At 43.8% G+C, this 22,817-nt stretch overlaps 1 long non-coding RNA gene across 1 annotated transcript; it reads left to right on the forward strand.

Annotated features, from left to right (window-relative positions):
• The first annotated feature begins 2,078 nt into the window (after nucleotides 1-2,078).
• On the forward strand, nucleotides 2,079-9,233 carry LOC146184745 (uncharacterized). The gene is made up of 3 exons (XR_014708587.1): nucleotides 2,079-2,179; nucleotides 8,033-8,115; nucleotides 9,108-9,233. It is a non-coding gene; the product is annotated as an uncharacterized LOC146184745 (long non-coding RNA).
• The last annotated feature ends 13,584 nt before the right edge of the window (nucleotides 9,234-22,817 follow it).

Genomic DNA, 22,817 nt, shown 5'->3' on the forward strand with positions numbered 1-22,817 from the left:
GATATGCAAGGGCCTCAATATGACCAAATTAATTCAGGTTCAATCGTTTACATAATTCATTCAAAAAGGCCAAATGCTGAGGCAAATATAAAGTCCTAATTTATCAGTGGTGAGAGTTGGAAGAAAAAAAAACACCCTTACTGCGACTATAGATGAAGCCACAGCTGGACTCAATTGCTGTATGAAGCTGCTATAACATTCCTAGCGAGCTAATTTGTGTGGCACCAAGAGCCTGCCTATTAATATGGCCTGAATATCAGTATTCTATCATTAAGATAGATCAGAACAAAATGAAGGCAATAAGCTACATAAAATCAAGGAGACTGAAGAAGGATTGAGGGGCAGCCGCAGTCTGCCAGTGGATGTTTTGACAAGTGAACATGTCAATGTCTGGGCAGTGGTGTAGTTTTTGTTTTTGCTTCCCAAGGACTAAGGCGAGTAGGGAAGGAACAAAAAGATGCTGCCTTGGAGATGGCCTTATATTAACTTGGAACTTGTGATCCCATAACCTGAAGAAAATAAAAACTTTGCAGCAGCAGTTAAAGAGCAGTGCATTGTACAAGATGAATAGGTGATCCCTTAACCTGAAGAAAATAAAAAATGTTGCTGCAGCACTTAAAGTGCAGTGCATTGTACAAGATGAATAGGTGATCCCTTAACCTGAAGAAAATAAAAAATGTTGCTGCAGCACTTAAAGTGCAGTGCATTGTACACGATGAATAGGCACAAGAAGCAGGTTGGATGTTTGCATGTGTTTGTAGGAGAAAATTGATGATTTTATAAGTGAATTGCCATGCCAACTTAGCTGCGAATAGCAGTAGTTACTGTGAGAAACAGATCGCACTGAAGGCAGGGAAGAAAAAGACGGAGTTTCTAGGAAGGCATTGCTGACGAGTCTGGAGGGTGACATTAAGGAAGGAATAAATAAGCTAGAAAGGAAATACTTGAACAGAGTGAGTTATGTTACGCCGCACATGCAAAGGATGAAATTCCAAAAGAAAAGAGACAAATGCAATACAAAGTAAGAAGCACCAACAAAAGTTTCAAAAAGCAATGCAGCTCATACTGTACAGGGGGGAACAATTTTGAAAAAAACAGTTGATGAATAGAATAGATGAATAGAAGATCGTTTTGAGCGCAGGTCATCCTTTAACGCATAAAAAATTACATATTGACATATTAACATAGTTTACAGGGAAACTTGGTAGACTTAGTAGTTTCTGAACAATATTCCCCTCTGGATACCTTCACCACAACTGCAAGGTATGAAAGGACCAATATATGCATTGTGTGGCTTGGTAATGCACCATTCTTATCATGCACACACGTTCTGGGTTTCCTGAAGGATGTATTTCATTAATCTTAGTTGCCATTTCTCTTGTGATATTTGGCTATAGCAGCATCCACAGCAGTGTTAAGACTGCCATTCAGTGGAAAACATGAAGGCATGGTGAAAAAATTTGGATTGCTCAAAATGTGCGGCAGCCACTTAGCAGCGGATGCAAAAGAGCAAGGTGTCTATGTGTTTGCAATGTCAGTGCGCGTTAACTATAAGTGGTTAGAATTTTGAGAGCTCTCCACTATGGTGTGTCTCATAGGCTGAGTCGCTTTGGGGTATTAAATGCCCTAAACCATAAAGAAAAAAATGTTTGACATCAGTGTGAAGTGGCTGAACTGAAAATCATTAGACTATTCGTAAACTGACTACAAGGCCACTTCTTGCCTGGAACATCATTACGACTTGTAAGTGTATAAAATTAATGCAAAGCAATTCGGAAGAAATGGCAGTCTATAATCACGCCGTGCACTGATGCAGTGAGGTTTCATTGCCACTGCACTATCATGCTTTACTTATGAAGTGCTCCCTTGGCAAGGGTTTACTTATTATTCAGAGAAATATAGGAGCAGATGTCTACTGCGGTTCTAGTTTCTAATATATAGCTGTGATTTGGAGCACTTCCTGAGTGGATATTGTAATCATGCAAGTGTGCTGCTGTATGCAGTAATTGTTGCAAGTTAACATCTCTCCTTTGTTTTGCCTTTTTTTTTTATACTGGTCTCTTTGCAGTTCCTGAATGACTCAACCTTATTAAGAACGATGGGCTTATGCTAGTGCAACAGGGACATGAAAGTGGTTCTCCAGGCTGATGCATGGGTATTGCCCCAAGACACAAGAAATGTGAGTAGTTGCAATATCGAATAAATTGCAAGATTGAGTCATGCACTTTACATTGTTCATAGAAGTAGCAATAGTGGACCGAGCAAGACTGGGCTCATAGGCAGCAAGTAGGAGTGACAGGTGCTTTATGAGAATGATGAGTGTGAATAAAAGCTTATATTGCCCATAGTTGTTTTAGGCATTGGTTTTATGATAACTGAGCTGATATTCGATATGTCTAACCTATTCCAGCATATCCGATTGGGGATGGGGAACATCCAGAATTTGGCCCCCTGGACCCCCAAATTTCACTTCATCAGATACGACCAAAGTCGATTTTGATATTAGCTTTAACCGAAGATGACAACTTTTGTGTATAAATGATGAGTGATACCTTCAGTGATATCACTACTGGGTGCACGGTAGAAGTAGGTGGTAGGATAGAGAAGATACCGGTAAGCTGTCTAATGAGACTAAATATTTGACTAAGAAATGCCAAAGTATAAAAGCTTCCAAACCAATTGACAATAAAACTGGCAGAGCTATCAAAGGTAATCAACACGTACAAAGTATCCGACGTAAAGAAGTTTGGTTTGGTTTATTACATGAAGAAAATTGAGCATGTTCTAAACAACGGGCAGCCTTAAAACGGTGAATCTATGTATCATCCGAAGTGGTCAGGACAGCAAGATAGGCTGTAGTAAAAATAAATCAAACGTTCCACCAGTGACGAAGAACGAGATTGAGAAAGCTTTAGAAACTATGAAAAGGGGGAAAGGTGCTGGGAAGGATCAGGTAAACACAGATTTGTTGTAGACTGGAGGGATGCCATGCTAGGAAAGCTAGCCACCCTTTAAGTGTAAGGCCTGGAGTCATCAACAGAACTGAAATCATGGAAGATTGTTAACACTATCTTAATTCATAAAAAGGGGAAGTCAAGGACTTGAAAATTATAAACTAATCAGCTTACTATCTGTTAAATGTAAGGTTTTACTAAGGCAATTGCTAACAAAATTAGGTCAACCTTAGACATTTGTCAAGCAAAAGATCAAGCAGGTTTTCGGAAAGGGTACTACACTCTACTATCGATCATATCCATAACATAGCAAAACATACATTTCAGTTAGTTGGTACATCTTCGAAAACTTTACCAGTGCTGCGATAGGGGACAGAGAACAGGAACGACAAGCGCTACTAACTGAAGATTATTTGAAAAATACACAGCTATTATACTGACAAAAGAAAACCAGAAGTGCATGTGCTACTCCCCCCCCTCCCCCCCCCCCCAAAAAAAAAAATAAAAAATATTAGGAATCCAGGTAAGAACTTTTAGTCGTGTATATTTACTTAAGGGATGGTTATGTACGTATTGCTGTTCTTGTACACCTAATAGGCATCATGCAATTCCCTTGTCAGTTGATCTTGACGTCTGAATAACTTTTGCTCTGTAAAAAAAGAGGAGTGCATGCTTTTTTATTCGACACATTAGACACACTTGGTTTGTTCAGGTAAGTTTCAGTAATGTAGGGCTAAATTTGATGAAGGAGCACTATTCAAAGGCGTTTTGTGTTGGCGTAAGTCCGTGTTCATAAATTTCCCGGTTCGGCCTATATAGTTCTTGCCAAATTTAAAATGTATGTCATTCACCACTCCCTCTTCCCTCTTCATAAAATGCAACTCATGTTCCACTTGGCAGGCATTTTTCCTTTTGCTTCATTGTTGTTTTCATTCTCTGGCTCTTCAGTCAACAACAGCACAAATTCTTGCTAGCTTATTAGGAGCTGGAAACAGCAATATAATGTCAACTTGTTTATGCCTATGGGATAACTGATGGATGTATGATATCACTGCATACTTCTTTTTCTTTCTGCTGGAAGGCCCCTGTGGATCATGTTTACCAAATGACTATCTTTTTCAGGATTTTATTTCAAGCGTTTCAAGTGATTCGGAAAGCTGGCTAACCAGAGCCTCTGGACCTGCTGCTTGAAACTTGTCTAGCATGGACGCATGATTTATTAATCGCTGATCCTAAGCATGCCACTGCTATGCCACACTTAACTATCTTCAAATGTCCTGAATAATAAATAAGTAAAGGCTTTTCTGACCACTGTAGAAAGGAACAACAAACATGATCTTCGTTCCCTTCCATTCAAACATTCAGGAATTGGGGATAATTTCTTTCTGGTATTTTGACTTTTTTCCAAATTTTGATGTTTACTTTCGAAATATGAAAGTAAATCAGCTCCAATCTTGGCTGTTGGAAAAGAAGGAAGATCAAATTTGGTGGTTCTTTCTACATATGTCGGAAAAGCCTTTACTTAGTTATCATTCAGAGCATTCGAAGATAGTTAAGTGCGGCATAGCAGTGCCATGCTTATCAGCGATTACTAAATCATGCATCCACGCTATAGACAGAAGTTTCAAGCAGCAGGTCCAGAGGCTAAAGTTAGCCGGCTTCCCAAATGACGTGATAACACTTGCTTGCAATGAAATCCTGAAAAAGATTGTCGTTTGGTAAACATGATTCACAGGGGCCTTCCAGTAGAGATAAAAAGAGGTATGCAGTGATACCATACATCCATCATTTATCCCATAGGCTTAAACAAGTTGGCACTAGATATGCGGTTGAGGTATTATTTTCGGCTCCTAATAAGCTAGGAAAATTTCGTGCTTTTTTGACAAAAGAGCCAGAGAATGAAAACAACAAAAGAAGCAAAAAAAGCCGGCCAAGTGGAATATGAGTTGCATTTTGTGCCATGTGAAGAGGGCGTAGTCTATGACATACCTTTTAAATGCGGCAAGAACTATAATATGGGCCAGACCGAGAAATTCATTAAAACGCAAAACGTCTTTGAATGGTGCTCCTTCACCAAATTTAGCCCTACATTACTGAGACTCACCTGAACAAGCCAAGTGTGTCTAATATGTAAAAAAAAAACATGTGCTCCTCTTTGTAACCGGGCAAAAGTTATCTTCAGACATCAAGATGAATTGACATTGTATGAAGCCTATTGACAAGAACAGCAACAAGTGCATATGCATCTGTTCAGTAAATACACATGAATGAAATTTCGTATTCGGATATCTGACTAATGTCTGTTCTTCTTTTTTTCCTTCTTTTTTTTTTACGAGGTAAGGAGCAAGCGCTTGCACTTTTGGTTGTCTTTCCTTCCTTCTCATCTTTGTCCCCTGACGCAGCACTGGTATTAGAGGATAGCTGATAGAAAAATGCTCCGTATACAACCAGACCTTACACATAGCATTCTTTGATAGAGAAAAAGCATTTGACCCAATAGAAACCTCTGCAATCGTGCAGGCATTGCTCACTGCAGAATCTGGGTGTAGACAAACCGTATGTGAAAGTACTGAAATATATCTGTAGTGGCTGTATAGCAACCATTATTCTGCATGAAAGAGGTAGCAAAATTGCAATACAAAAGAGGTGTTAGGGAGGAGACACGACTTCCTTAGTACTATTCACAGCTTGCTTCGAGGAAGTATTCAGACTTGTAATGGGAGAATTTAGGGATAACAGTTGATGGGAAATACCGAAGTGATCTACAATTCGCTGATGACGTTGCCTTGTTAAGTAATTCAAGAGATGAACTACAAAAGATGTTTGGTGACCTAGGCAGGGAAAGCAGAAAGAAAAGTAGGCCTGAAATTCAATATGCAGAAGACTGAAGTAATGTTTAGCAGCCTCGAGAAGAAACAGCAGTTTACAATGGGCAGTGAAGCACTGGAAATGGTAGGCGATTATGTCTACTTAGGACAGGTAATAACTGCAGATCCGGACCATGAAAGGGAATTAGCTAGGAGAATAAGATTATAATGGAGTGTATTTGGCAAGTACTAGCAGATTTGACTAGCAGCTGACCGGTGAGTCAGAAAAATAGCTAAAGTTAACGACATTCTTGTAGAAATCAAGAAGAAATGCACATGTACCGGGCATGTATTGTGCAGATAGGATAACTGATTGTTGCTTAGGGTAACAAACGATTTCAATGGCTGGAAAGCATAGCAGGAGATGGCAGAAAGTTAGGTGGGTGGATGAGGTGTACTTTGCGGGGGTCAAATGAATGCAGCTGGTACAGGAAAGGGCTAATTGGAAAAATATGGAGATATGCCTTTGCCCTTTAGTGTGTATAGGCTGGCTTATGGTGCTGTCTAATGTAATTTGAGTATGACCAATTTAGATGACCACATGGTGATTGGGAACCTCCACAATTCGGCCCCCTGGACCTCCAAATTTTGATGAAAATCAATGTCTGACCTATTTTGAGTATGCCGAATTCAGTGCATACCTCCAAACAAATTCAGGTCCTGTTAGGTTGCGAGCCTTCGGCCGCCCCGGTTCCCCCTCCTCCCCTTGCTCGCTGACTTGGTCCCCCTCTTTTGTGTGCGTCCCGCGGGGCACCCGCGGTGAAAGAATGGCCGTCGCCGGGGGGGGCTGAGTTTTGTGTCGAGGGGTGCGACTCGGACGAAGACAAGCTAACCGTCCTCGCGAGCCCTTCTGTGTCTGAGAAGTGTGTTTTATGGCCCTCGAGGATGCGGCGGCTTTGATGCGGCGCGCGGATGCCCCAGAAATGGAGACGGGATGGGGACCGCTACTATGGCTACTGCTCCTTGGACCGCACGGGTGGCTCCTGCTGCGCGACGCTTTTGTTCGTTAAGTGCTTTTCCGTGTCGGTCCGCGGGGCTGTAGCCATGTGTTTAAGCATCCCACAGTTTCGAGGAAACGTGCGGGGCTGAAAAATAAAAACAACTTCGTTTGCCCCGACACGCCATTGGCCTATTTCAGTTTGACTAAATTCCCGGATTGGCTATCAGAGGTAGTACTGCGATTGATGCGTAGGCGGTGCCCCAGAAACCTGGGAAAACTGATTTAAGGGGAGGTTTTGGCGCGAAATAGGGGGGAGCGCGCTGGGTCTCGGCCGCCTCTGGATTGCCGTCGTTTTAACCGCCCTGTACGTCTGCCTTTGGCTGTCTTAAATAAACAGCTTATATATATTGAAGAAGTCTCCAACTCGCAACGTGTCGCCGGACGAGCGGACGAAGGAGCTTGGCGCTCTTCGTTCCACTGACGCCCTATACGATCATCAACGTCATTGTGATCACTTCGACAGTCATCACCCCGGTATAACGCAATTTAACTGGTCCCATCTGAAATTTAAATTTTTGCAATTTTGTCGAAAATTGGTGTCTAATCTTATTTGAGTGTGACCAATTCTGCGATGACTTTCAAATTTAGGTGGGCCATGTCGAAAACTTGGCCAACCTCAGGATTCCTGAAATTTGACCTCATCCAAATTTATCCAGATTTTATGTCTAGCTTAATTTGAGTATAACTGACTCAGCTGTGATCACCAGATTCAATGGGCCACTCCCGGATTTTGGTTTCTTGATGGCATAATTTCAACGATAGAAAGGGCAACTAAGTAATGGTTCTAGGCAACAAAACACAGGACTCATAATGGAACGAGGCACGGAACTTGAATGCTTCTGAATTTCTGCACATGATCAGGCTTGAATGCATCACTGTTATCTTTTATTCTAGCGCTGCGGCTGAAGCACCATTAGAGGGAAACTCCCTAGTGATAGAATGGCTCCTCTGATATCGTGACATGAATGTGTGGCCATCTACTAGGGCAATGCATACATTTTAGTCACAGTTTGTAAGCTTCCAAATCATATCACCTTCAGAAAATTTTATTCCTGCTCTCAGTATTTTCACTGATGCAGCTCTGGCTTTTGGTGTGAGCAGTAGGATGCTCAGAAGATCTTATTGCCAGATTTCATAGTGCCTTGTTCTTTCTAAACCAAGACTGGACCAAAACCTCAAATTTGGCATATTTTTGTGTCTTTATGTTACAGACATCCAAGCTGCATGCATCTTTTGCTTGCTGTCCAAACATCTGGATCAACCGAAAGCAAAGGGAGCAACTTCTGTGCCTTTGGTGAGTTAAGCTAGCATTATGCTGTACACAGTGTGTGCTAACTGGAATATTGCCCTCATATACTGTTGAAAGAAATCGTAGTCTCATTTAATTTATAATATTTGTAATTATTATGTGGAGCCTGAAAGGTGCATTTTAGATTTGAACTCATGTTATTTTGTATTTTTGCACATATTATTCGAGCACAGCTATGCAAAAACATTTGAAGATAGTAATCACATTCCTCTGTGCATGAGAATGAAGCATCAGTTTTGATGGTACCGTCTTTGCCAAAAGTAACCGAGCAGCATGTTTTGCTTCTCACTTGTGTTAAAAAGCCATTAAATATTCCCAGATGATCACAACTCGTTAAAAAGTGAGGCCAGGCTCTGGTCTTAAGTTGTCACATATTTAAAGCTTCAGATGTAGAATGAATTTACTGCCACACGGCTGAGAAGCAGACTCTGCTGCTTGGTTACCTTTGGCAAAGACGGTTCCTCTTCAGGACTAAGTTCCAATGGTAATGTGCATAAGTAGAACTCTTTAATTATATATGTGACCAGGACCCATACTAGATCTGGCTATTGGTACAACATATTTTATTCAGTAGGATTTTTGCACTCAATAAAAAATGCCTTCTACATATAGGTGCCTGAAGAGGGACAAAAACCAAGGTACTTGAACCAGTGCCACAATGTTCCACACATTTGTGTCTGATCTGGCTGTTCGAAACACTGCACTGAATATGATAGCCAGGAAAAAATTGATTAAAAGGGCTTATAGACTGGTATTAAAAAAAGAAAAACCTGAGACTTAGACAGTTTTTTTATAGAAATTTTGAAGATGGGCTGCTTGTTGTGCCTTGCAGGTTCTAAAGTGTGAAATATTTTATTAAACTGTAGTAACAGGTTTTGCTGATACAAATTTGTAAGCCAGCAGATGGTAACAATGCTGTCATTTGTAGAAATAGTGAACATTTTAACTTCTGTTCTTCCTTTTTGTTTCTTATTCAGGACAAAGAGAAGCTATATACACCATGCATCGGATTCACCAGCATCATCCTCGCAGAGGCACAAGATATTTTTTTTTAATTTTGTACTCAGAGTTCCAGACATCATAGAAGGCCCTATAGCATGAATGGCAGCACACTGGCTGTTTGTATACTTGATCAGGTATTTTTAGGTGTTTATGTAACAAAGGCCTGATGCACATCATTCCTCGCTTCATAGCAGCACATCAAATTGCTTTTGGCTAAAGACCAGACCGTGGTAAAGCACATTGTTCTTGCCATTGAGAATCTGCTCTTCTAGCCTTGAAGCCAAAGTCATATTTTTGATAGCATGTATCTGTCTGTCATGTCCCCTGAATGGTTTCAATAAATGGTTTTCCAAGAGTACAGTTTTATGTGTGTTCATTCTCGTTGAATGTTTGACATGTTTTAAACATTCTGGAACCAAGAGAAAGCAGCTGTGTTGTCTGCAGCACATACTGGATATTTTGGGAAGTGCAAGGCCTTGATCATTTCACTGAGCATTGCTTGGCCATGCAGTACGTAGTAAAGAAATTTCCAAAACGAAAAGGACGGTATAAAAGTGCAAAATTAAAAAAAGGGTGCGAAGGTAAAAATGTTTTTTACACCCATTGTGAAAGGATATAACTGGCATAAAACACCTTTCCTGGTTTCTGCTGCAAAAGGGAAAAATTATGAAAAATTACCCTTTATAAGGGTACATTTCAACCTAAAATTACCCTTTCTGAAGGGTGTTAGGTATAGACTGATATCCACCCTTAAGGGTGTATTTTGGTTTAAAGTGCATATCGCATACGGGGATTTCCGCGCCTACAGAGCAAGCAAGGTATGGCTGTCCATCGATCGTATTTTATGTCAAAAGCAACGCAACGGGAGCCCGCCTCTATCCGTGGATGAGGCTAAGTGGTTCACGAAGTCACTTCATGGTGGCACTAGTATTTAGGCGACGGCAATGTCCAGGAGACTCTAGATTACTCTGCGCTGTCAGTGCAATAAAGAGCCTCGGGTGTCCAAAATTACACCGGAAGCATTCCCTACGGCGACTATTTCTGTTCGTTCGTTCACTGCCTTCATCTCTTTTCTCGCAATGCGGCGCAGGAAAGCACGCTCAGTGCAACAGTTACTGCGTCTCTCCTTTTCTCAACAGCGACACGAAAAATAGTTCAGCGAATGCAACGTCGTACGGAGAGGCTCACGAAACGAGAGAAATCACTCGCTTTGACGCTTTCTTTAGGTAGTCAACATTGCCAGCAGACTGTAAGAAACGGGACCAAAACAAGTACGGCTCACGCACTGCTGCCCGTGCAACACGTCAGGAGAATCACGACGCCAATCTGTGGTGCATCTTAGGCAAAGACCTTCCTCCTAACTGCGTTCTCCTTCCCTCCAAAATAAAGGCGCTGCCAATGATGACAGTTTAAGTCGAGCCTGCGATACTACTAGCATGTTGGAGTTGGGAGAGAAATAAATGGCAGACTATTACAATTCTCGGTAATGCGAAATCTGAACGTAGTTTTTTCGGTTATATGACTTCGCAATATGCTGAGGTAAAGAGTTCGAAGCAGGCATACTATGTATATACGCAGCTAGATACTAGCCTACGTTTACCCACATGTAATCATACGCTGACATAATCATTTTAAAGTGATATTTATTTTTCTCATCGAAGGCTTTTAATATCAGACGTGGCATGAGTTGCTGGCCCTAAATGAAGAAGTCTATATATGAGTGAGGTCCTCACAGCAACGGGAAGAGTCCGCTTCTCGACCGTCGCGTGGGTAGCGTGGGCACATTTCTCTTCTTGACGCTTTTTGACCAAGGCACAACGAGGCGTCGCGAATTGAGGCAGAACCCTCCCTCCTGCCTTCGCTGTACCCTCCTCCCCCACTTACAACTTTACGCTTCCGCCTTTAAATCCTCCCCCTTTGCTCCCCTAATTCCGCAGTCGTAAATGCTCTTGTACCATTCATTCTCGTGCTAGTGTCTCGCCAATCCTCTGTTTTCGCCCTAATTACGTTCTGCTTTTACGGTAGTCACAATTACATTAATTCTCGCAGCACCACCGTGTGGCTGCGCATTATTCAACATTCGTCATACCCTCCACTCTTCGCGTAGCCGTCCTCCCAGTTTCGCCGGCCCGGAAGCAAACATCCGGTTTCGGTCATCTGCGCTCTTCCTCCACTGCTTACTGCCACTAAGAGTCACGTTGCCTCTCACTCTCTCGCTCGGCCCTGAATGTGGGAATAGGGTTTCCTACTGTCCACTCTGACAACTACCAACCGTGGCAGGTGGCCCTTCGATCTGTTTTGTTTTAGAATAGAGTACTTTTTAAGCATACACATCTATCTCAAACATCGCTGAACGGCTTTTAACAGCGGCATCACCTTTCTTAGAACCCGCCGAATGCAAAGCCTTTTAGCGCCCACTATCGGCGAAGCATGCCAGCAAGCAGGCGCGATAAACACTCCCAGATTGCCGAGCTAATAAAAGAGCAGCACTGCGCAAAAGGTTTGCGTGACTGCGGTACAAACGAAGCATGTGGACATGACTGACAAAATGAACTCACCTTTTAACCGCGTAGCTGTCGTCGGGCTTGTTTCCGGCACAAACGAATGTTCCCTGGAACTTTGTCTTTCGGCGAAGCTGGACAATGAACAGAAAAGGGTGCAGCCTAATGGCATGCCAGCGAGTGCGAAGGTAGTTGTCTCGATGCTCACCGACGCCGAGCCCTGTGAAGACGATCACGAACTTTATAGCCAGTTTCCTGTTGCAGGCGATGTCTACAGTCAGCGGTTACGAAGCATACCAGCCTTGCAATGTGAGAGCGGCCACATGGCTCCGGGTCGTACTTCACTGCCGTTGACCGCTGTGTCGAAGTCCGAGGAATCCGAACCATGAGAAATGACCATGGCTCTCTAGCAGGACAAGGCGCAACGGAATGCCTGCAAACAGGTTTAAACAAACGGAAGAAAAAATAAAGCCACTACGTCAAGCAGGTGCCCTCATAAGCACAACTGACACAATGAAGCCTGTGAGAAGTCTCACCTGTGGTGCAGGCAGGACAGCTTTGTCTGCCGACGAGCTAGCTGCCGCTAAGCTAAAGAAGAGAAGCGGTGGGACGCTAAGCTGTGACCCGAAATGGTACCACGAAGAAATGCAATCACGCCATAATGGTCGGAACCCTAGCTCGTGACTTCGCGTTCTCGCGATCGTCGTTCTCGTCATCATCTCATTCAAATGAACTGAATCGCAGATGCTTACTCGTGCAGCGTAATTAGAGCGCCATGTATAAATTCAACGCCACATTATTTTAATTTTTGTACAACATTTAATAACCGGCCTAAAATACTTGACATATTTTGTCTTGGCAACATAATTGACGTCCGCCACTACATTGTGCCGCACAGACCGAGTGGCGCTGGTGACGGCAACGACTTTGCTACGATAAGCACAAAGTTCTGACTTGCGATCGCGCATAGGCTCGGTTTTATGCAGCTGAACAGCGTTTTGCTTTCACGTAGAACACGAGTGCATTAAGATACGCTGCTTTTGAGATGAGCAAAAATATACAAAGGCAAACTCGGCGACCGTTCCTATATGCCCCCTAAGAGACGTGGCAACCGCTACAAACAAGAGTCACCGCTGACCCCAAAGACTTGCTCCAAAGCGGGACTTCTCTGACGGAAAAATTGTTCTCGCCCCTCATTCCGGTACGAGAGTAGAACGCGCGTAAACAATATGATGCCTGTTTTCGTAGCTCGAGAGGACAAGTGAGTGCGGAATGCATTTCATTAAACGCACACGCTGTTCTCTGGGAAGGCTCATACATCCGAGCTCGGGTATTGGTCAACCCTTTCGGGTGCTGAACGTACCCCTCCTTTGGCCGCCTGTGTTATTCGATCTCGGCAACGCACTTGGCCTCCCCGGCTGAAATCGCGGCCTGAGGAGCGCCCGCCATCGCCGGCCGCTTTTCGCAGCTCAGCAGCTCGCCCCGCTTCTTTGGCCGCATTTGATGAGTTAGGCGTTCACCTGCTGTTTATTTTCAAGCCCAGCCTTTTGAGACACCTTTTAATAGTGGGTCGACTGTGGAATATTGACATGTTATTCGCATTCGGTGGCAAACACCCATGTTTCCGATGCGTATTGAAAATTTACTGATTAGCACATCGTTTTCCTTTAGCCACAATCAGTAGAAAATCAATGGGCTGAGAATTTGTACCCTAAATTTACAAACACGTTGATACAAATGGTCTAAGCTTCCGAAAACTCTTGGCGCCCGAAGTGTCTTCTGCGCTGCCAACGAATGCTTAGGACTGCCGTAGAAAACCAAAGGTAGCGTTTTAAGGTCAATCGAGGCAACTGTAGAAAATAGTAAGATAATAGTATGAAGCTTATTAATACCAGGACAGGTTTCTCAAAATAACTAGTAGAAAGTAGAAGCGTGTGAAGAGAGGATCTGCAGATATATTGATTGTTATTGTGTGGTTATACAATGTGTAACAAAGTTATCTCAAAGGACGTTTCCTTAAAATGTCTGGCTAAAATTTCTGAGTATGAGTGCTGAAAGGCGCTCTCCAAGTAAAAAAAAAAAAAGAAATGCATATTCTTTCAAAGAAAGAGAAAGGCGTGGTATCTGTCATTGCACTTCAGTTTTTCCTGTGGACACCTGAGCCGCGTCGTAACGGAGGGAGGAAGATGAAGTGAAAGAACAAAGAAAGCAAGAGATGCGCTCGCGCAGGGCTCCGGAATAATTTCTGGGACTTGGGGATCTTTAACACACTGCTTTCGCATCGCACAGCACACCGAGGTCTTTTCGTTTCGCCTCCTTCGATACGCGGTCGCCGCACTCGGGTACGAAACGGGTAGTCTGTTTCAGTTTTAGTTTATTTCCCACAACAAGTACAGGGGATGTACAAAGTGTGGCTAGGGTGACGGGATAAAAGCTGCATCAACAGCTGCTTGACTGGCCCCGTCTCCCCGAAACAACATGGCATCAGTCACGCCAGTTTGGAAGCTCGTTACACATATATAATGGGAAGAATAACAAGTAGTAACCACTGCATATTAGCTAAAAATATACATACTAAGACAAATAGGAACAAACAAAAAGAAGGAAAATATGCATTCATTCAAAAATACAGTCAGATTGTACAGTACTGGTTAGTAATTTCAAGTATTTTTTTCTTCGTTAGAATACGCAGCTTCTCGTCCGTTAGCTTGTATTTGTTCAGTATACTTGGCAGGGTGTTTTGAATCATCTGGAGACCATAGTTTGTACGTGGTCGTGGAATGTACCAATGTTCATGATGGCGGGTGGAACGAGATGACATGTTAATCTGTAGGTTGGCAGAAACCCGTAATATTGTTCTATTTTTATGGATTTCCGATTTCAGGGATGCTAACAACTGATGCTCGTAGAGGGTAGGAAGTTTAGCAATCTTGTATTTACGGAATAGATCGGAAGTGTGGGAATTGTATGGAGCTTTTGCAATTGCTAGAAGGGCATGTTTTTGTAAAGTAACCAACCTATTCATTGATTTCTTGGTACCATTACCCCAAACAAAATGACAATAAATCAGATGAGATGCAAAACTCGTGTTATAGAGGGACAGGTAAAAACTTTTGAGGGACAGGTAAAAAGTGCAGCACTTTTCTCAACACACCTAATGCTTTACACAGTTTAGTTTTTATGCTATCTGTGTGAAAATCCCAAAGCATTTTTTCATGAAAAACGATTCCTAGTGTTTTTGCCGAGAAAGAAATTTCGATTTCAGTATTGTTGCCCTTCAGCTGATAAATGCGAACCTTAGTTTGTTTAGCTTGAAAGAGAAGTGTTTTTGATTTGGAACAGTTCATTTTTAGACTGTTTACGTTTGGCGATTTACATAGTTTGTCTAAGAATATGTTTGCGGTTTGTTGAACAAGGTCATTTGCATTATTTCCTGTGAAAAATGTACTGGTGTCGTCGGCATATATAACATAATTTATGGTGTTATCTAAAGATACAAGGTCATTACGTAAGCATTGAAAAACAGTGGGTCCAAAATACTCCTCTGATTTACACCATGCTTATTTGTTTTGTAGTGAGGACATTTCATTTCCAATACATATTGCTTAATATCGATCTGTCAAGTAGCGTTCCGGTTCAGTCCAGTTAAGAAGCTGCCTATTGCAGTTTTCGAATTTCGACGTGCGATACAGCTTCATAATAAACACCGTTCAGCGGCCTTACTAAATATTCCCCGTGCAACACGAATAAATTAACGGCCTCGAAGACGTACGAAGTAATTCAATGCGAAGCTTCCAATTTTTTTCTTTTTCGCGACCTTCTCCTTTAAGCATAGTTAGAAAGGAAGAGAAGAAAAAAAGAATGTGAGGGAAAAGTAGAAAAGGGATGTGGACTGGTAGGGAGTGCGAGACTGTGAGGAGTAAAAAAAAATACTGGTTAGGAGATTGCGAACCAAACTTTATTTATACCACTGCGTCATTGGAGATTAATCCGCTGGAACCGTTTGAATACTGTAACCCGCGTCTGTCCCATCAGAGGTAGTTGCAAAGGTTATCGGAGTTATCCTGTCTGGAAACGGGCTTAATTGCTGCCCATAGGCCGCCCCGTGAAGACCTAAGTCCCAGGTACTTTATAAAGTTTAGAATCCATTTCCTCAGCGTGGCCACTAGGCGTGGCTTGATCGGTTCACTGTGTTTCGCCTGTTGGATTGTAACGACGCCCCGCTAGTTTTCTAGGGCCAAGGCGAGTGACATCGGCGGAAAACGAAAGCGCAAGGCAGATGGACAGCAGAAAGCCGACCGTGAGAGCAATGATAACTTTAGGTCTGAGGTACTTTTGTTCCGCAACAAGATATTAATGTAATACCGTTAAAGCTGTCGTCAAACACCGCTGTCGCTTGGTTGAAAGGGTAGTGCAGTCGCAACCACATGAGGTCGCACGGTTATTACTGACGCCCCACGACGATCACGTAACTGTACAATTCCTTATATGGTTACCAGTTTGTGTTTCGTTATTCTACCATTATTCAGCGCCCACGAAGTAAGAAAAGCTACATGTGTTAAAAGAAAATGGTTACGAGTGGGAAATCGAGCCGCTATACCTCGGGTCGTGAGCCGGGCGCGTTACCTCCGATCTAGTTAAAATAGTTATTTCAGAGCGACCACTTAGATGCCATATGTGGCCATCTCATACAGCTGACTAGGCAATAGTGCATTATAGCAACACTCAGCTAGCTGACGTAAACAATTACTACCTCTTAAAGGAAATGCTATTGCACTGCAGACTGCACTATTAAGGCTAACTTACGTCTTGGTTTCTGTCGCTATGCTTCTCAGCATCGCAGCAATTTTGTGGGAGAGCAATGCTGTAGCGCTCTTGTGAGCTACGTTCCTGCGTGTGCTGCGCCGAAGTGAACCAAGAGAGTCACTCGCAACATAATGAGCGCTATGCGTGTGTTTCAACCGTGGCCATATTTGCTGCTTAGTCAGGAAAAGAGGGCTGATTATTCAGACTGTTCTCTGCCTACATTCACCAGCATTATTTCTAGGTGGCCAGTTTTCTATCCGCTGAAACCTATGTGGTAGGCAGGGTGTCGAACCGGAACCGGAACCGAACCGAAAACCGGAACCGAGCCCGAATTTTCGTCCGGAACCGCAACCGAACCGAATCCGCATTTTTTCCGCTATTTTTGAACTGAACCCGCACCGGAACAAATCGAAGGAACCGTTCGGAACTGGTTCGCAGTGCGGTTCCGACCCACTTTTGCTGGCAACTTACCTTCGTTATTTTTCTTTTATAGCTGCTTGTAAAGCGCTCTTCTCGCTTATTTCCAAAGCGCCACTGCACACCGCAAACATCACAACTATATTGAAACATTTTTCCTTGGAAAAATAGGACAATAACAAAGGAAAACATCCTGCCATATGAATAGCACCAATTTCTGGTGTCGGGCTGTCGTTTCATCCCGAACACGAGTGGCCGCTGTACTGCGCAATGTAGGAAGTTGCCCCATCGGAGAGCGTAGCTTCCTAGGCAGTGAAATAATAGCATATAATTCGCACGTTGAGTTACATATTTGGATAAACAACTACATAGCCACGTGCAACTAAAAAACGAAACAGCATATCTGTTGAAAAAAATGTCACGCAAATCATTACTTTTTTATCGTTCGACGACGTCGCAATAAGTCACATTGCACGTGCATAGCAGCCGTATGCAATGCGACACCAGCAGATGCAGTTTGGTCGACCGTAGACTTCAGGATGATGAGCTGACGCATTGCGGTATTAGTGGTTGAATTATTGCGTCGGAAATTCCCGCCTGGGCGGAGGCCGTGCGCACCAAACCACACGTGTAGCGTCTAGGGCGTGCGTCTTGGATTGCGTGGCACAGCGTGTAACCCGACATCCCCCGCCTGCTGAGTGCATCCGCCACTGCGCGAGTCGGCGCCGCGACGGGTGGCGCCTTGCCGGCCCTGTTTACCTTCCTTTGTTTGTGATGTTTTCGCTTTCAATGGGCCTATAGTGATCGGTTAAATTTCAATCTAACCTCTATACTTTCCATCTTCTTTTTGTGCGTTGAGTGTTTGTTGTTGTTGTTGGTCTTCTGAAAAATGGCGCGTTCCTTCTCTGTTTTCCTCTTCTTTTTTTCGAACAAACGCTGTTGGTGGGAAGGCCGCACTGGGCAGCAGTTCACTTATCTGTTCTTGAGTTGTATCCGAACTTAGTGCACAGATGATTCCATAAGCCGATTTCCCTTTTGTGCTCTAGTTTTGTTCCTAGCGATATCTGCTTGCTGCATTTCCCCTGATAAGTTAAATTTTGCCAGGAGTGAAACTCCAAAGTTCACATGTGAAGACTGGGCGGATGAAGGAACTGAGGGGAATTACCGGCAGGAGTATTAATTCACGAGCTCTATTTCGTGGGCTATTGTTTCGGTCCTTAGTTCGGCTCGTAGAACTATGGTGTCGAAAACAAGAATGCATTTCATCACTTTATCCACCATCGCTACTACGAATACCTGAGGCAGTTTAGAAAGGTGCACCGAAAGATAGAAGTGCACTGTTCAGAGAAAACGTAACTAATGAGTAACTTGGTATGAGCAACGAGGGAGGTCGGGACAAAAACCTTAAAAAGAAGGGAGAAGGACGAAGTCAAGCGCACCGAAGAAACATAGCTGCTACTACTACGTCCTAAGAGAAAAAAGAAGAGCAGAGGAGGGAATGGCAGTAATTGTGCAATCGGTGAACTGCAGCATGGGAAACTGAAACAAAAGCCGATTGGGAGGCGGGAAGAGGCTAGCTTGAAGAAGCTATATAGGAAGTGAAAAAAAAAAAAGAAAAATAGAAGAAGAAAAAGGTAAATAGGGCCTTCATTTCAATGTCATTGGTGCGGCTTACAAAACACAGGGTAACTAAAACTGTCAATGCTATCATAATCGAAAAGAAAAAGAAAAGTACTTTCACCATCGCAACAATGGCGCGGAGAGTGCCCACAGGGTGGTGGTGCAACCGTGCAAGGCCCAACTGACTACCCGGTTGCGACCGGCGCGGTAGTGGACACGCGCCTAACTGGCGGAGCCCGGTTAGTTTGTAAAGAAGCGCCGACGTGCGTATTTCTTCACGCTTCCGAAAAAGACTATTAAAACGCAGTGAAAAAGCTTTCAGCATTGTCTGTGGCCACCGAAACAGTTGAAAGTGTGGCGCATGGTGGGAGATCGGAGTAAACTGCGAAATTCCTGGTGCCTAGAAAAGGGAGAGGAGGGCAGGCCCAGCAGGGGAAGGAACGCAACCCTTCTTAATTATTGCAGCTTTTTCGTTCTGCTTAGGGGAGCAGTGAGCTGGCCTCCAGCTACAGATACGTTCAATATAAGGTATAAAAACCTCGGATGCTCGCCAAACAAACGAGAAGCCTCCGACAGTAAACAGTGCCACATGTGGTTCTCAAGCTTTGCTGCGGCGTAAGTTCAGAGTGCCGGATACGACGCAGGAAGCTCTTGATGTGTTGTGCGCACCGAGCCGTCATGCGATCCTTCAGAAATTCGCGCGGCGTGCCGGGTTGTGTTTATGACTGTGAAGTTTGAACAACGCGCGCCCTGGCATGAGGTCATTCTGTACACGTGATTTGTACCTTGGCCGAGAATAAAACTTTTTTAGTCTTCCGGACGCTCTCGTCCCGTCTGCTTGTTGCGTTCTTGCCTAGCCACCTCTGCCCGCATCTAGAAGGCGGTACAGCAAACTTGAAGCAGCTGGCACACCAAATCTCTCGACTCAGAACCGTGAACTTCACCAAAAGGGTGAGTATATCGTCTCTACAAAGCTCTGCTTACCAATCTACTAGTGCGTACGCTGTCTGCTTCTAATTCCGTCTCCATTGCATTAGTGTACGCATGCGCGAAATGTACGTTTCGACAATTTTTCATGTCTTTGTATCTGACCACGATTGAAAGTTTTGAAGACTTGAGCGACAATTAGTTGCCTTAATATGGTGAGAAAAACACTAGTTGTTGCTTGATAAAAAGTTGGAAAATTAGAGGGGGCATTTCAAAATGCGTTGCAGGGGGGGGGGGGGGGGGGGATAAAACCAAGAGATGTAACTAGAAGCACAGTTGGCATAAAAATTTTCGACTACATATAGAAGGTATGCACGTGACGTCATCCGCTAGGGGCGCTAGCAGCCGGTGCAGCATTCGCCATGTGCGCGGTCGTGAGTGCGGGCGCCGCACTGAGCCGCAGTATTCAACTCGTGATTCGTGGGGTGCGTCTTTCGTGTCTTGACGGCATTTCTGCGCGCGCCAGCGAAACCCATGCGAGCGAGTGGATTCACCCGTGGACTTCTTGGAACAAGAAACGATCTCGAAAAAATGTTTGACTTTGTGAAAACATCGGCTCGTACGACCGCGGTAACTTCACCGAGGTGCGCCGCGTACTGCACTGCTTTGCGTTGAATTGCCCGACATCGGTGCCTGACTTGTGAAGTGCGTTCTTAAGTTTTGCGACAGGTGAACAAATTAAAACGTACTAAGCCATGAAAGTGTCTTAATTTTTGGCAAGCGAGCGAGGCTAAGAGCCACACGTGCGGGAGGGTGTCGATGACCGGCGTGCCGTTTTTAGAGGTGATCGAATTGCGACGTGTCTGTTGCTTAGCTAACGCTGTCACCTCTTTAGACTTGCAAGTGTTATGTTACACCTGTATCAAGCGTTATAACTGCACATCGCGTTGTTGCGAACCTAGGTTCCATGGCTTATGTGCATTTCAAGCAGAGCTGCGTTACCGATATTGTAAAACATGCTCTCGTGTGTACCGTTTATGCTGCGAGCGCGTCACAGTATTTTTTTGCTCGACCTTCTGTCATCCATATTAAGCAACTGCATTGATTTGCTTTACTGCTGTAACAGCGCCTGTGCAAGCTTCCATCGTCAGTTTGCCGGCAACCGCCACTAGAAATGTGCGTTTCGCGGCCATGCCAGCTTTGGAATTGGGACATTTAATCCGCTCGCTGTCTCTTCAAGATGTGTTCTGCCTCAGTGGCAGCTCACAACGGGTTTAACGAGCTGCAAGTCGGTTTGCGCGCAGTGGGCAGCCGGCCACTTTTGCTGTCAAGCTGTTGCACGGGTGAATGCCTATAGTTGCACACCGAGCAGGTAGTGTTATGTCCCTGAGCATTAAAGTATCGCTGCAGACAACATGCGAACAAAGGGGTCCACAAAGAAAAGTGGATGTGGACATATTTAACAGCTTGCTCGAACGTTACAGATCACTTCAAATATACGGCGGGCACCTGACACTGAACCTGGTACTTCGTGAGCCTATGCCACCAGCGACCTTTGACATGGCGGACGCGGCGGGACGATGCTCGCACCATCTGGTAGCAGGGCCTCAGTGCATACCTCCTGTATGTACCGAACAGTGCGCGCCTCGGCAAAGGCAAACTATGTTACAGATGTCATCACTTCTTTAGAATTGTAAATTAAAAAAAAATAAAAAAATAAAAGAGGCGCTATCATAACATGAAAGTGAAAACTGCTGAAAGAAACAAGTTACCAACATGCGCACACAAATATTCGGGCAGTCTCTTCGTGAGAAATCGTCACGCGCACTTGACTAGGCAAAGGTGAAGGATGCTCTTTTTAAAGGGAAAAATATAGCGACCGAAGGAAATTGTGTTTTGCGCCTCTTCCATGTTAAACACCGCCGCGGTGGCACTGTGGTTATGGTGATCGTGACCCGAAATACTCTGCACACCGGCCGCGGCGGTAGGAATGGCTATAGGCCCGGGTACTGTCCATTGTCAGCAGTACCCGTTATAGAAACCCAGGTGGTCATAAATATCTGGAGCCCTCCACTACAACTTCTCTCATAGCCTGAGTCGTTAAGCCACGTTAAACCCAGTAAACCAAACCAGATCTTCCATGTTAAGGGCTTTCTGGGCTTATCTCAGCCCCATTTCTCCCCGTTTTCCTTGCTTAACCGTTGTGATAATAGATTCAACGTGTTAGTAACCGCGCAAAACTCTCAGCAAGAGCCACGTGCAAAGAACTTTCTGGTTTTAAACTTTATTAATGCTTCTCTAATTTGTACAGCACTTTGTTGAAAAAGTAAGTGTTATTCGTGTATAGGAAGACAATTATGCACCGGGGAGGCAAATGTTTAAAAACGTGTTTAAAAATATTTTCTACACAAATTCCTTCAGAAGTAATTTTCGCTTCGAAGCGCCGGAAATATAATAAAAATTTTTCAAGCATCGTAAAACAGTCTAATCGCCGTTTTTTTCTTTTCTCGTAGTAGAAAAAGTCCTATCGCTGCTATGTGCCTGAAACCTATAGTAGAGGTGCAGGTTTTCTTCGAGGTCTTTTTTTTTTCGCGCTGTCCAATACATTGCCATTGTAGGCATGATACCGCATGTGGTTTCTTCTGCTGCTCTAAAGAACCCAACTTAAAACTGAGTGGTTATGAAAAGCGCATCTGTTTTAACTAGAAATACGTTTTTGATAACGGAGCCTAATGAGGGAAGAAGGCAGCCTCCAACACTAATACATATATTTATTTACGCTAATTACACCGCTTCTGGCAGGAAATTTGTGGCGATATTACGCAAAAGTCATGGTTTTTAAGCATTCTTATATTTTTTAAAGGAATATGGCTCAATTTAATTAGTGTTCCCACTCTCACTGCAAAATGCTGCATATAATTGAAATATGTGAAGCGAGCATTTTAGCAGCTTAATGTATCACGCCTCCCAACCCCCCCCCCCTCTCTCTCTCTCTCTCTCTCTCTCTCTCTCTCTCTCTCTCTCTCTCTATCCACATCCCAGTTTCGTGAAATTGAACATAATATTATGAAAAAGAATAGAGAAGAAATTTGCAAACATATGCCTGTCACAAAAATTGAGCCCGAAAACAACGCATCAAATGCTCCACCGATAGCAGCGAAACCAGCGCGCATAAAACGGGGCAGCGACGCCAAGACGCAGGCACAACCGGATCTGTAGCTATGCCGTTTTCCATGTGCTGTTTTCTCTGCAATCAACTACCAACTGGCCCCGCTAATTTCAGCTCTGATGACAGTGTACTCCTGTTTCATTTTTATGATTTTCGCAGAACCTATTTTTAATCTAGACTGTAAGCAGCTGCAAATAACCTCATCTTCCAACCAATACGGAAGCACCTCCGAACACATAATACTT

The sequence above is a fragment of the Amblyomma maculatum genome, chromosome 7, assembly GCF_055883805.1.
Source record: "Amblyomma maculatum isolate TAMU_Amacu chromosome 7, ASM5588380v1, whole genome shotgun sequence".
NCBI classification, from domain to species: Eukaryota; Metazoa; Arthropoda; class Arachnida; order Ixodida; family Ixodidae; genus Amblyomma; species Amblyomma maculatum.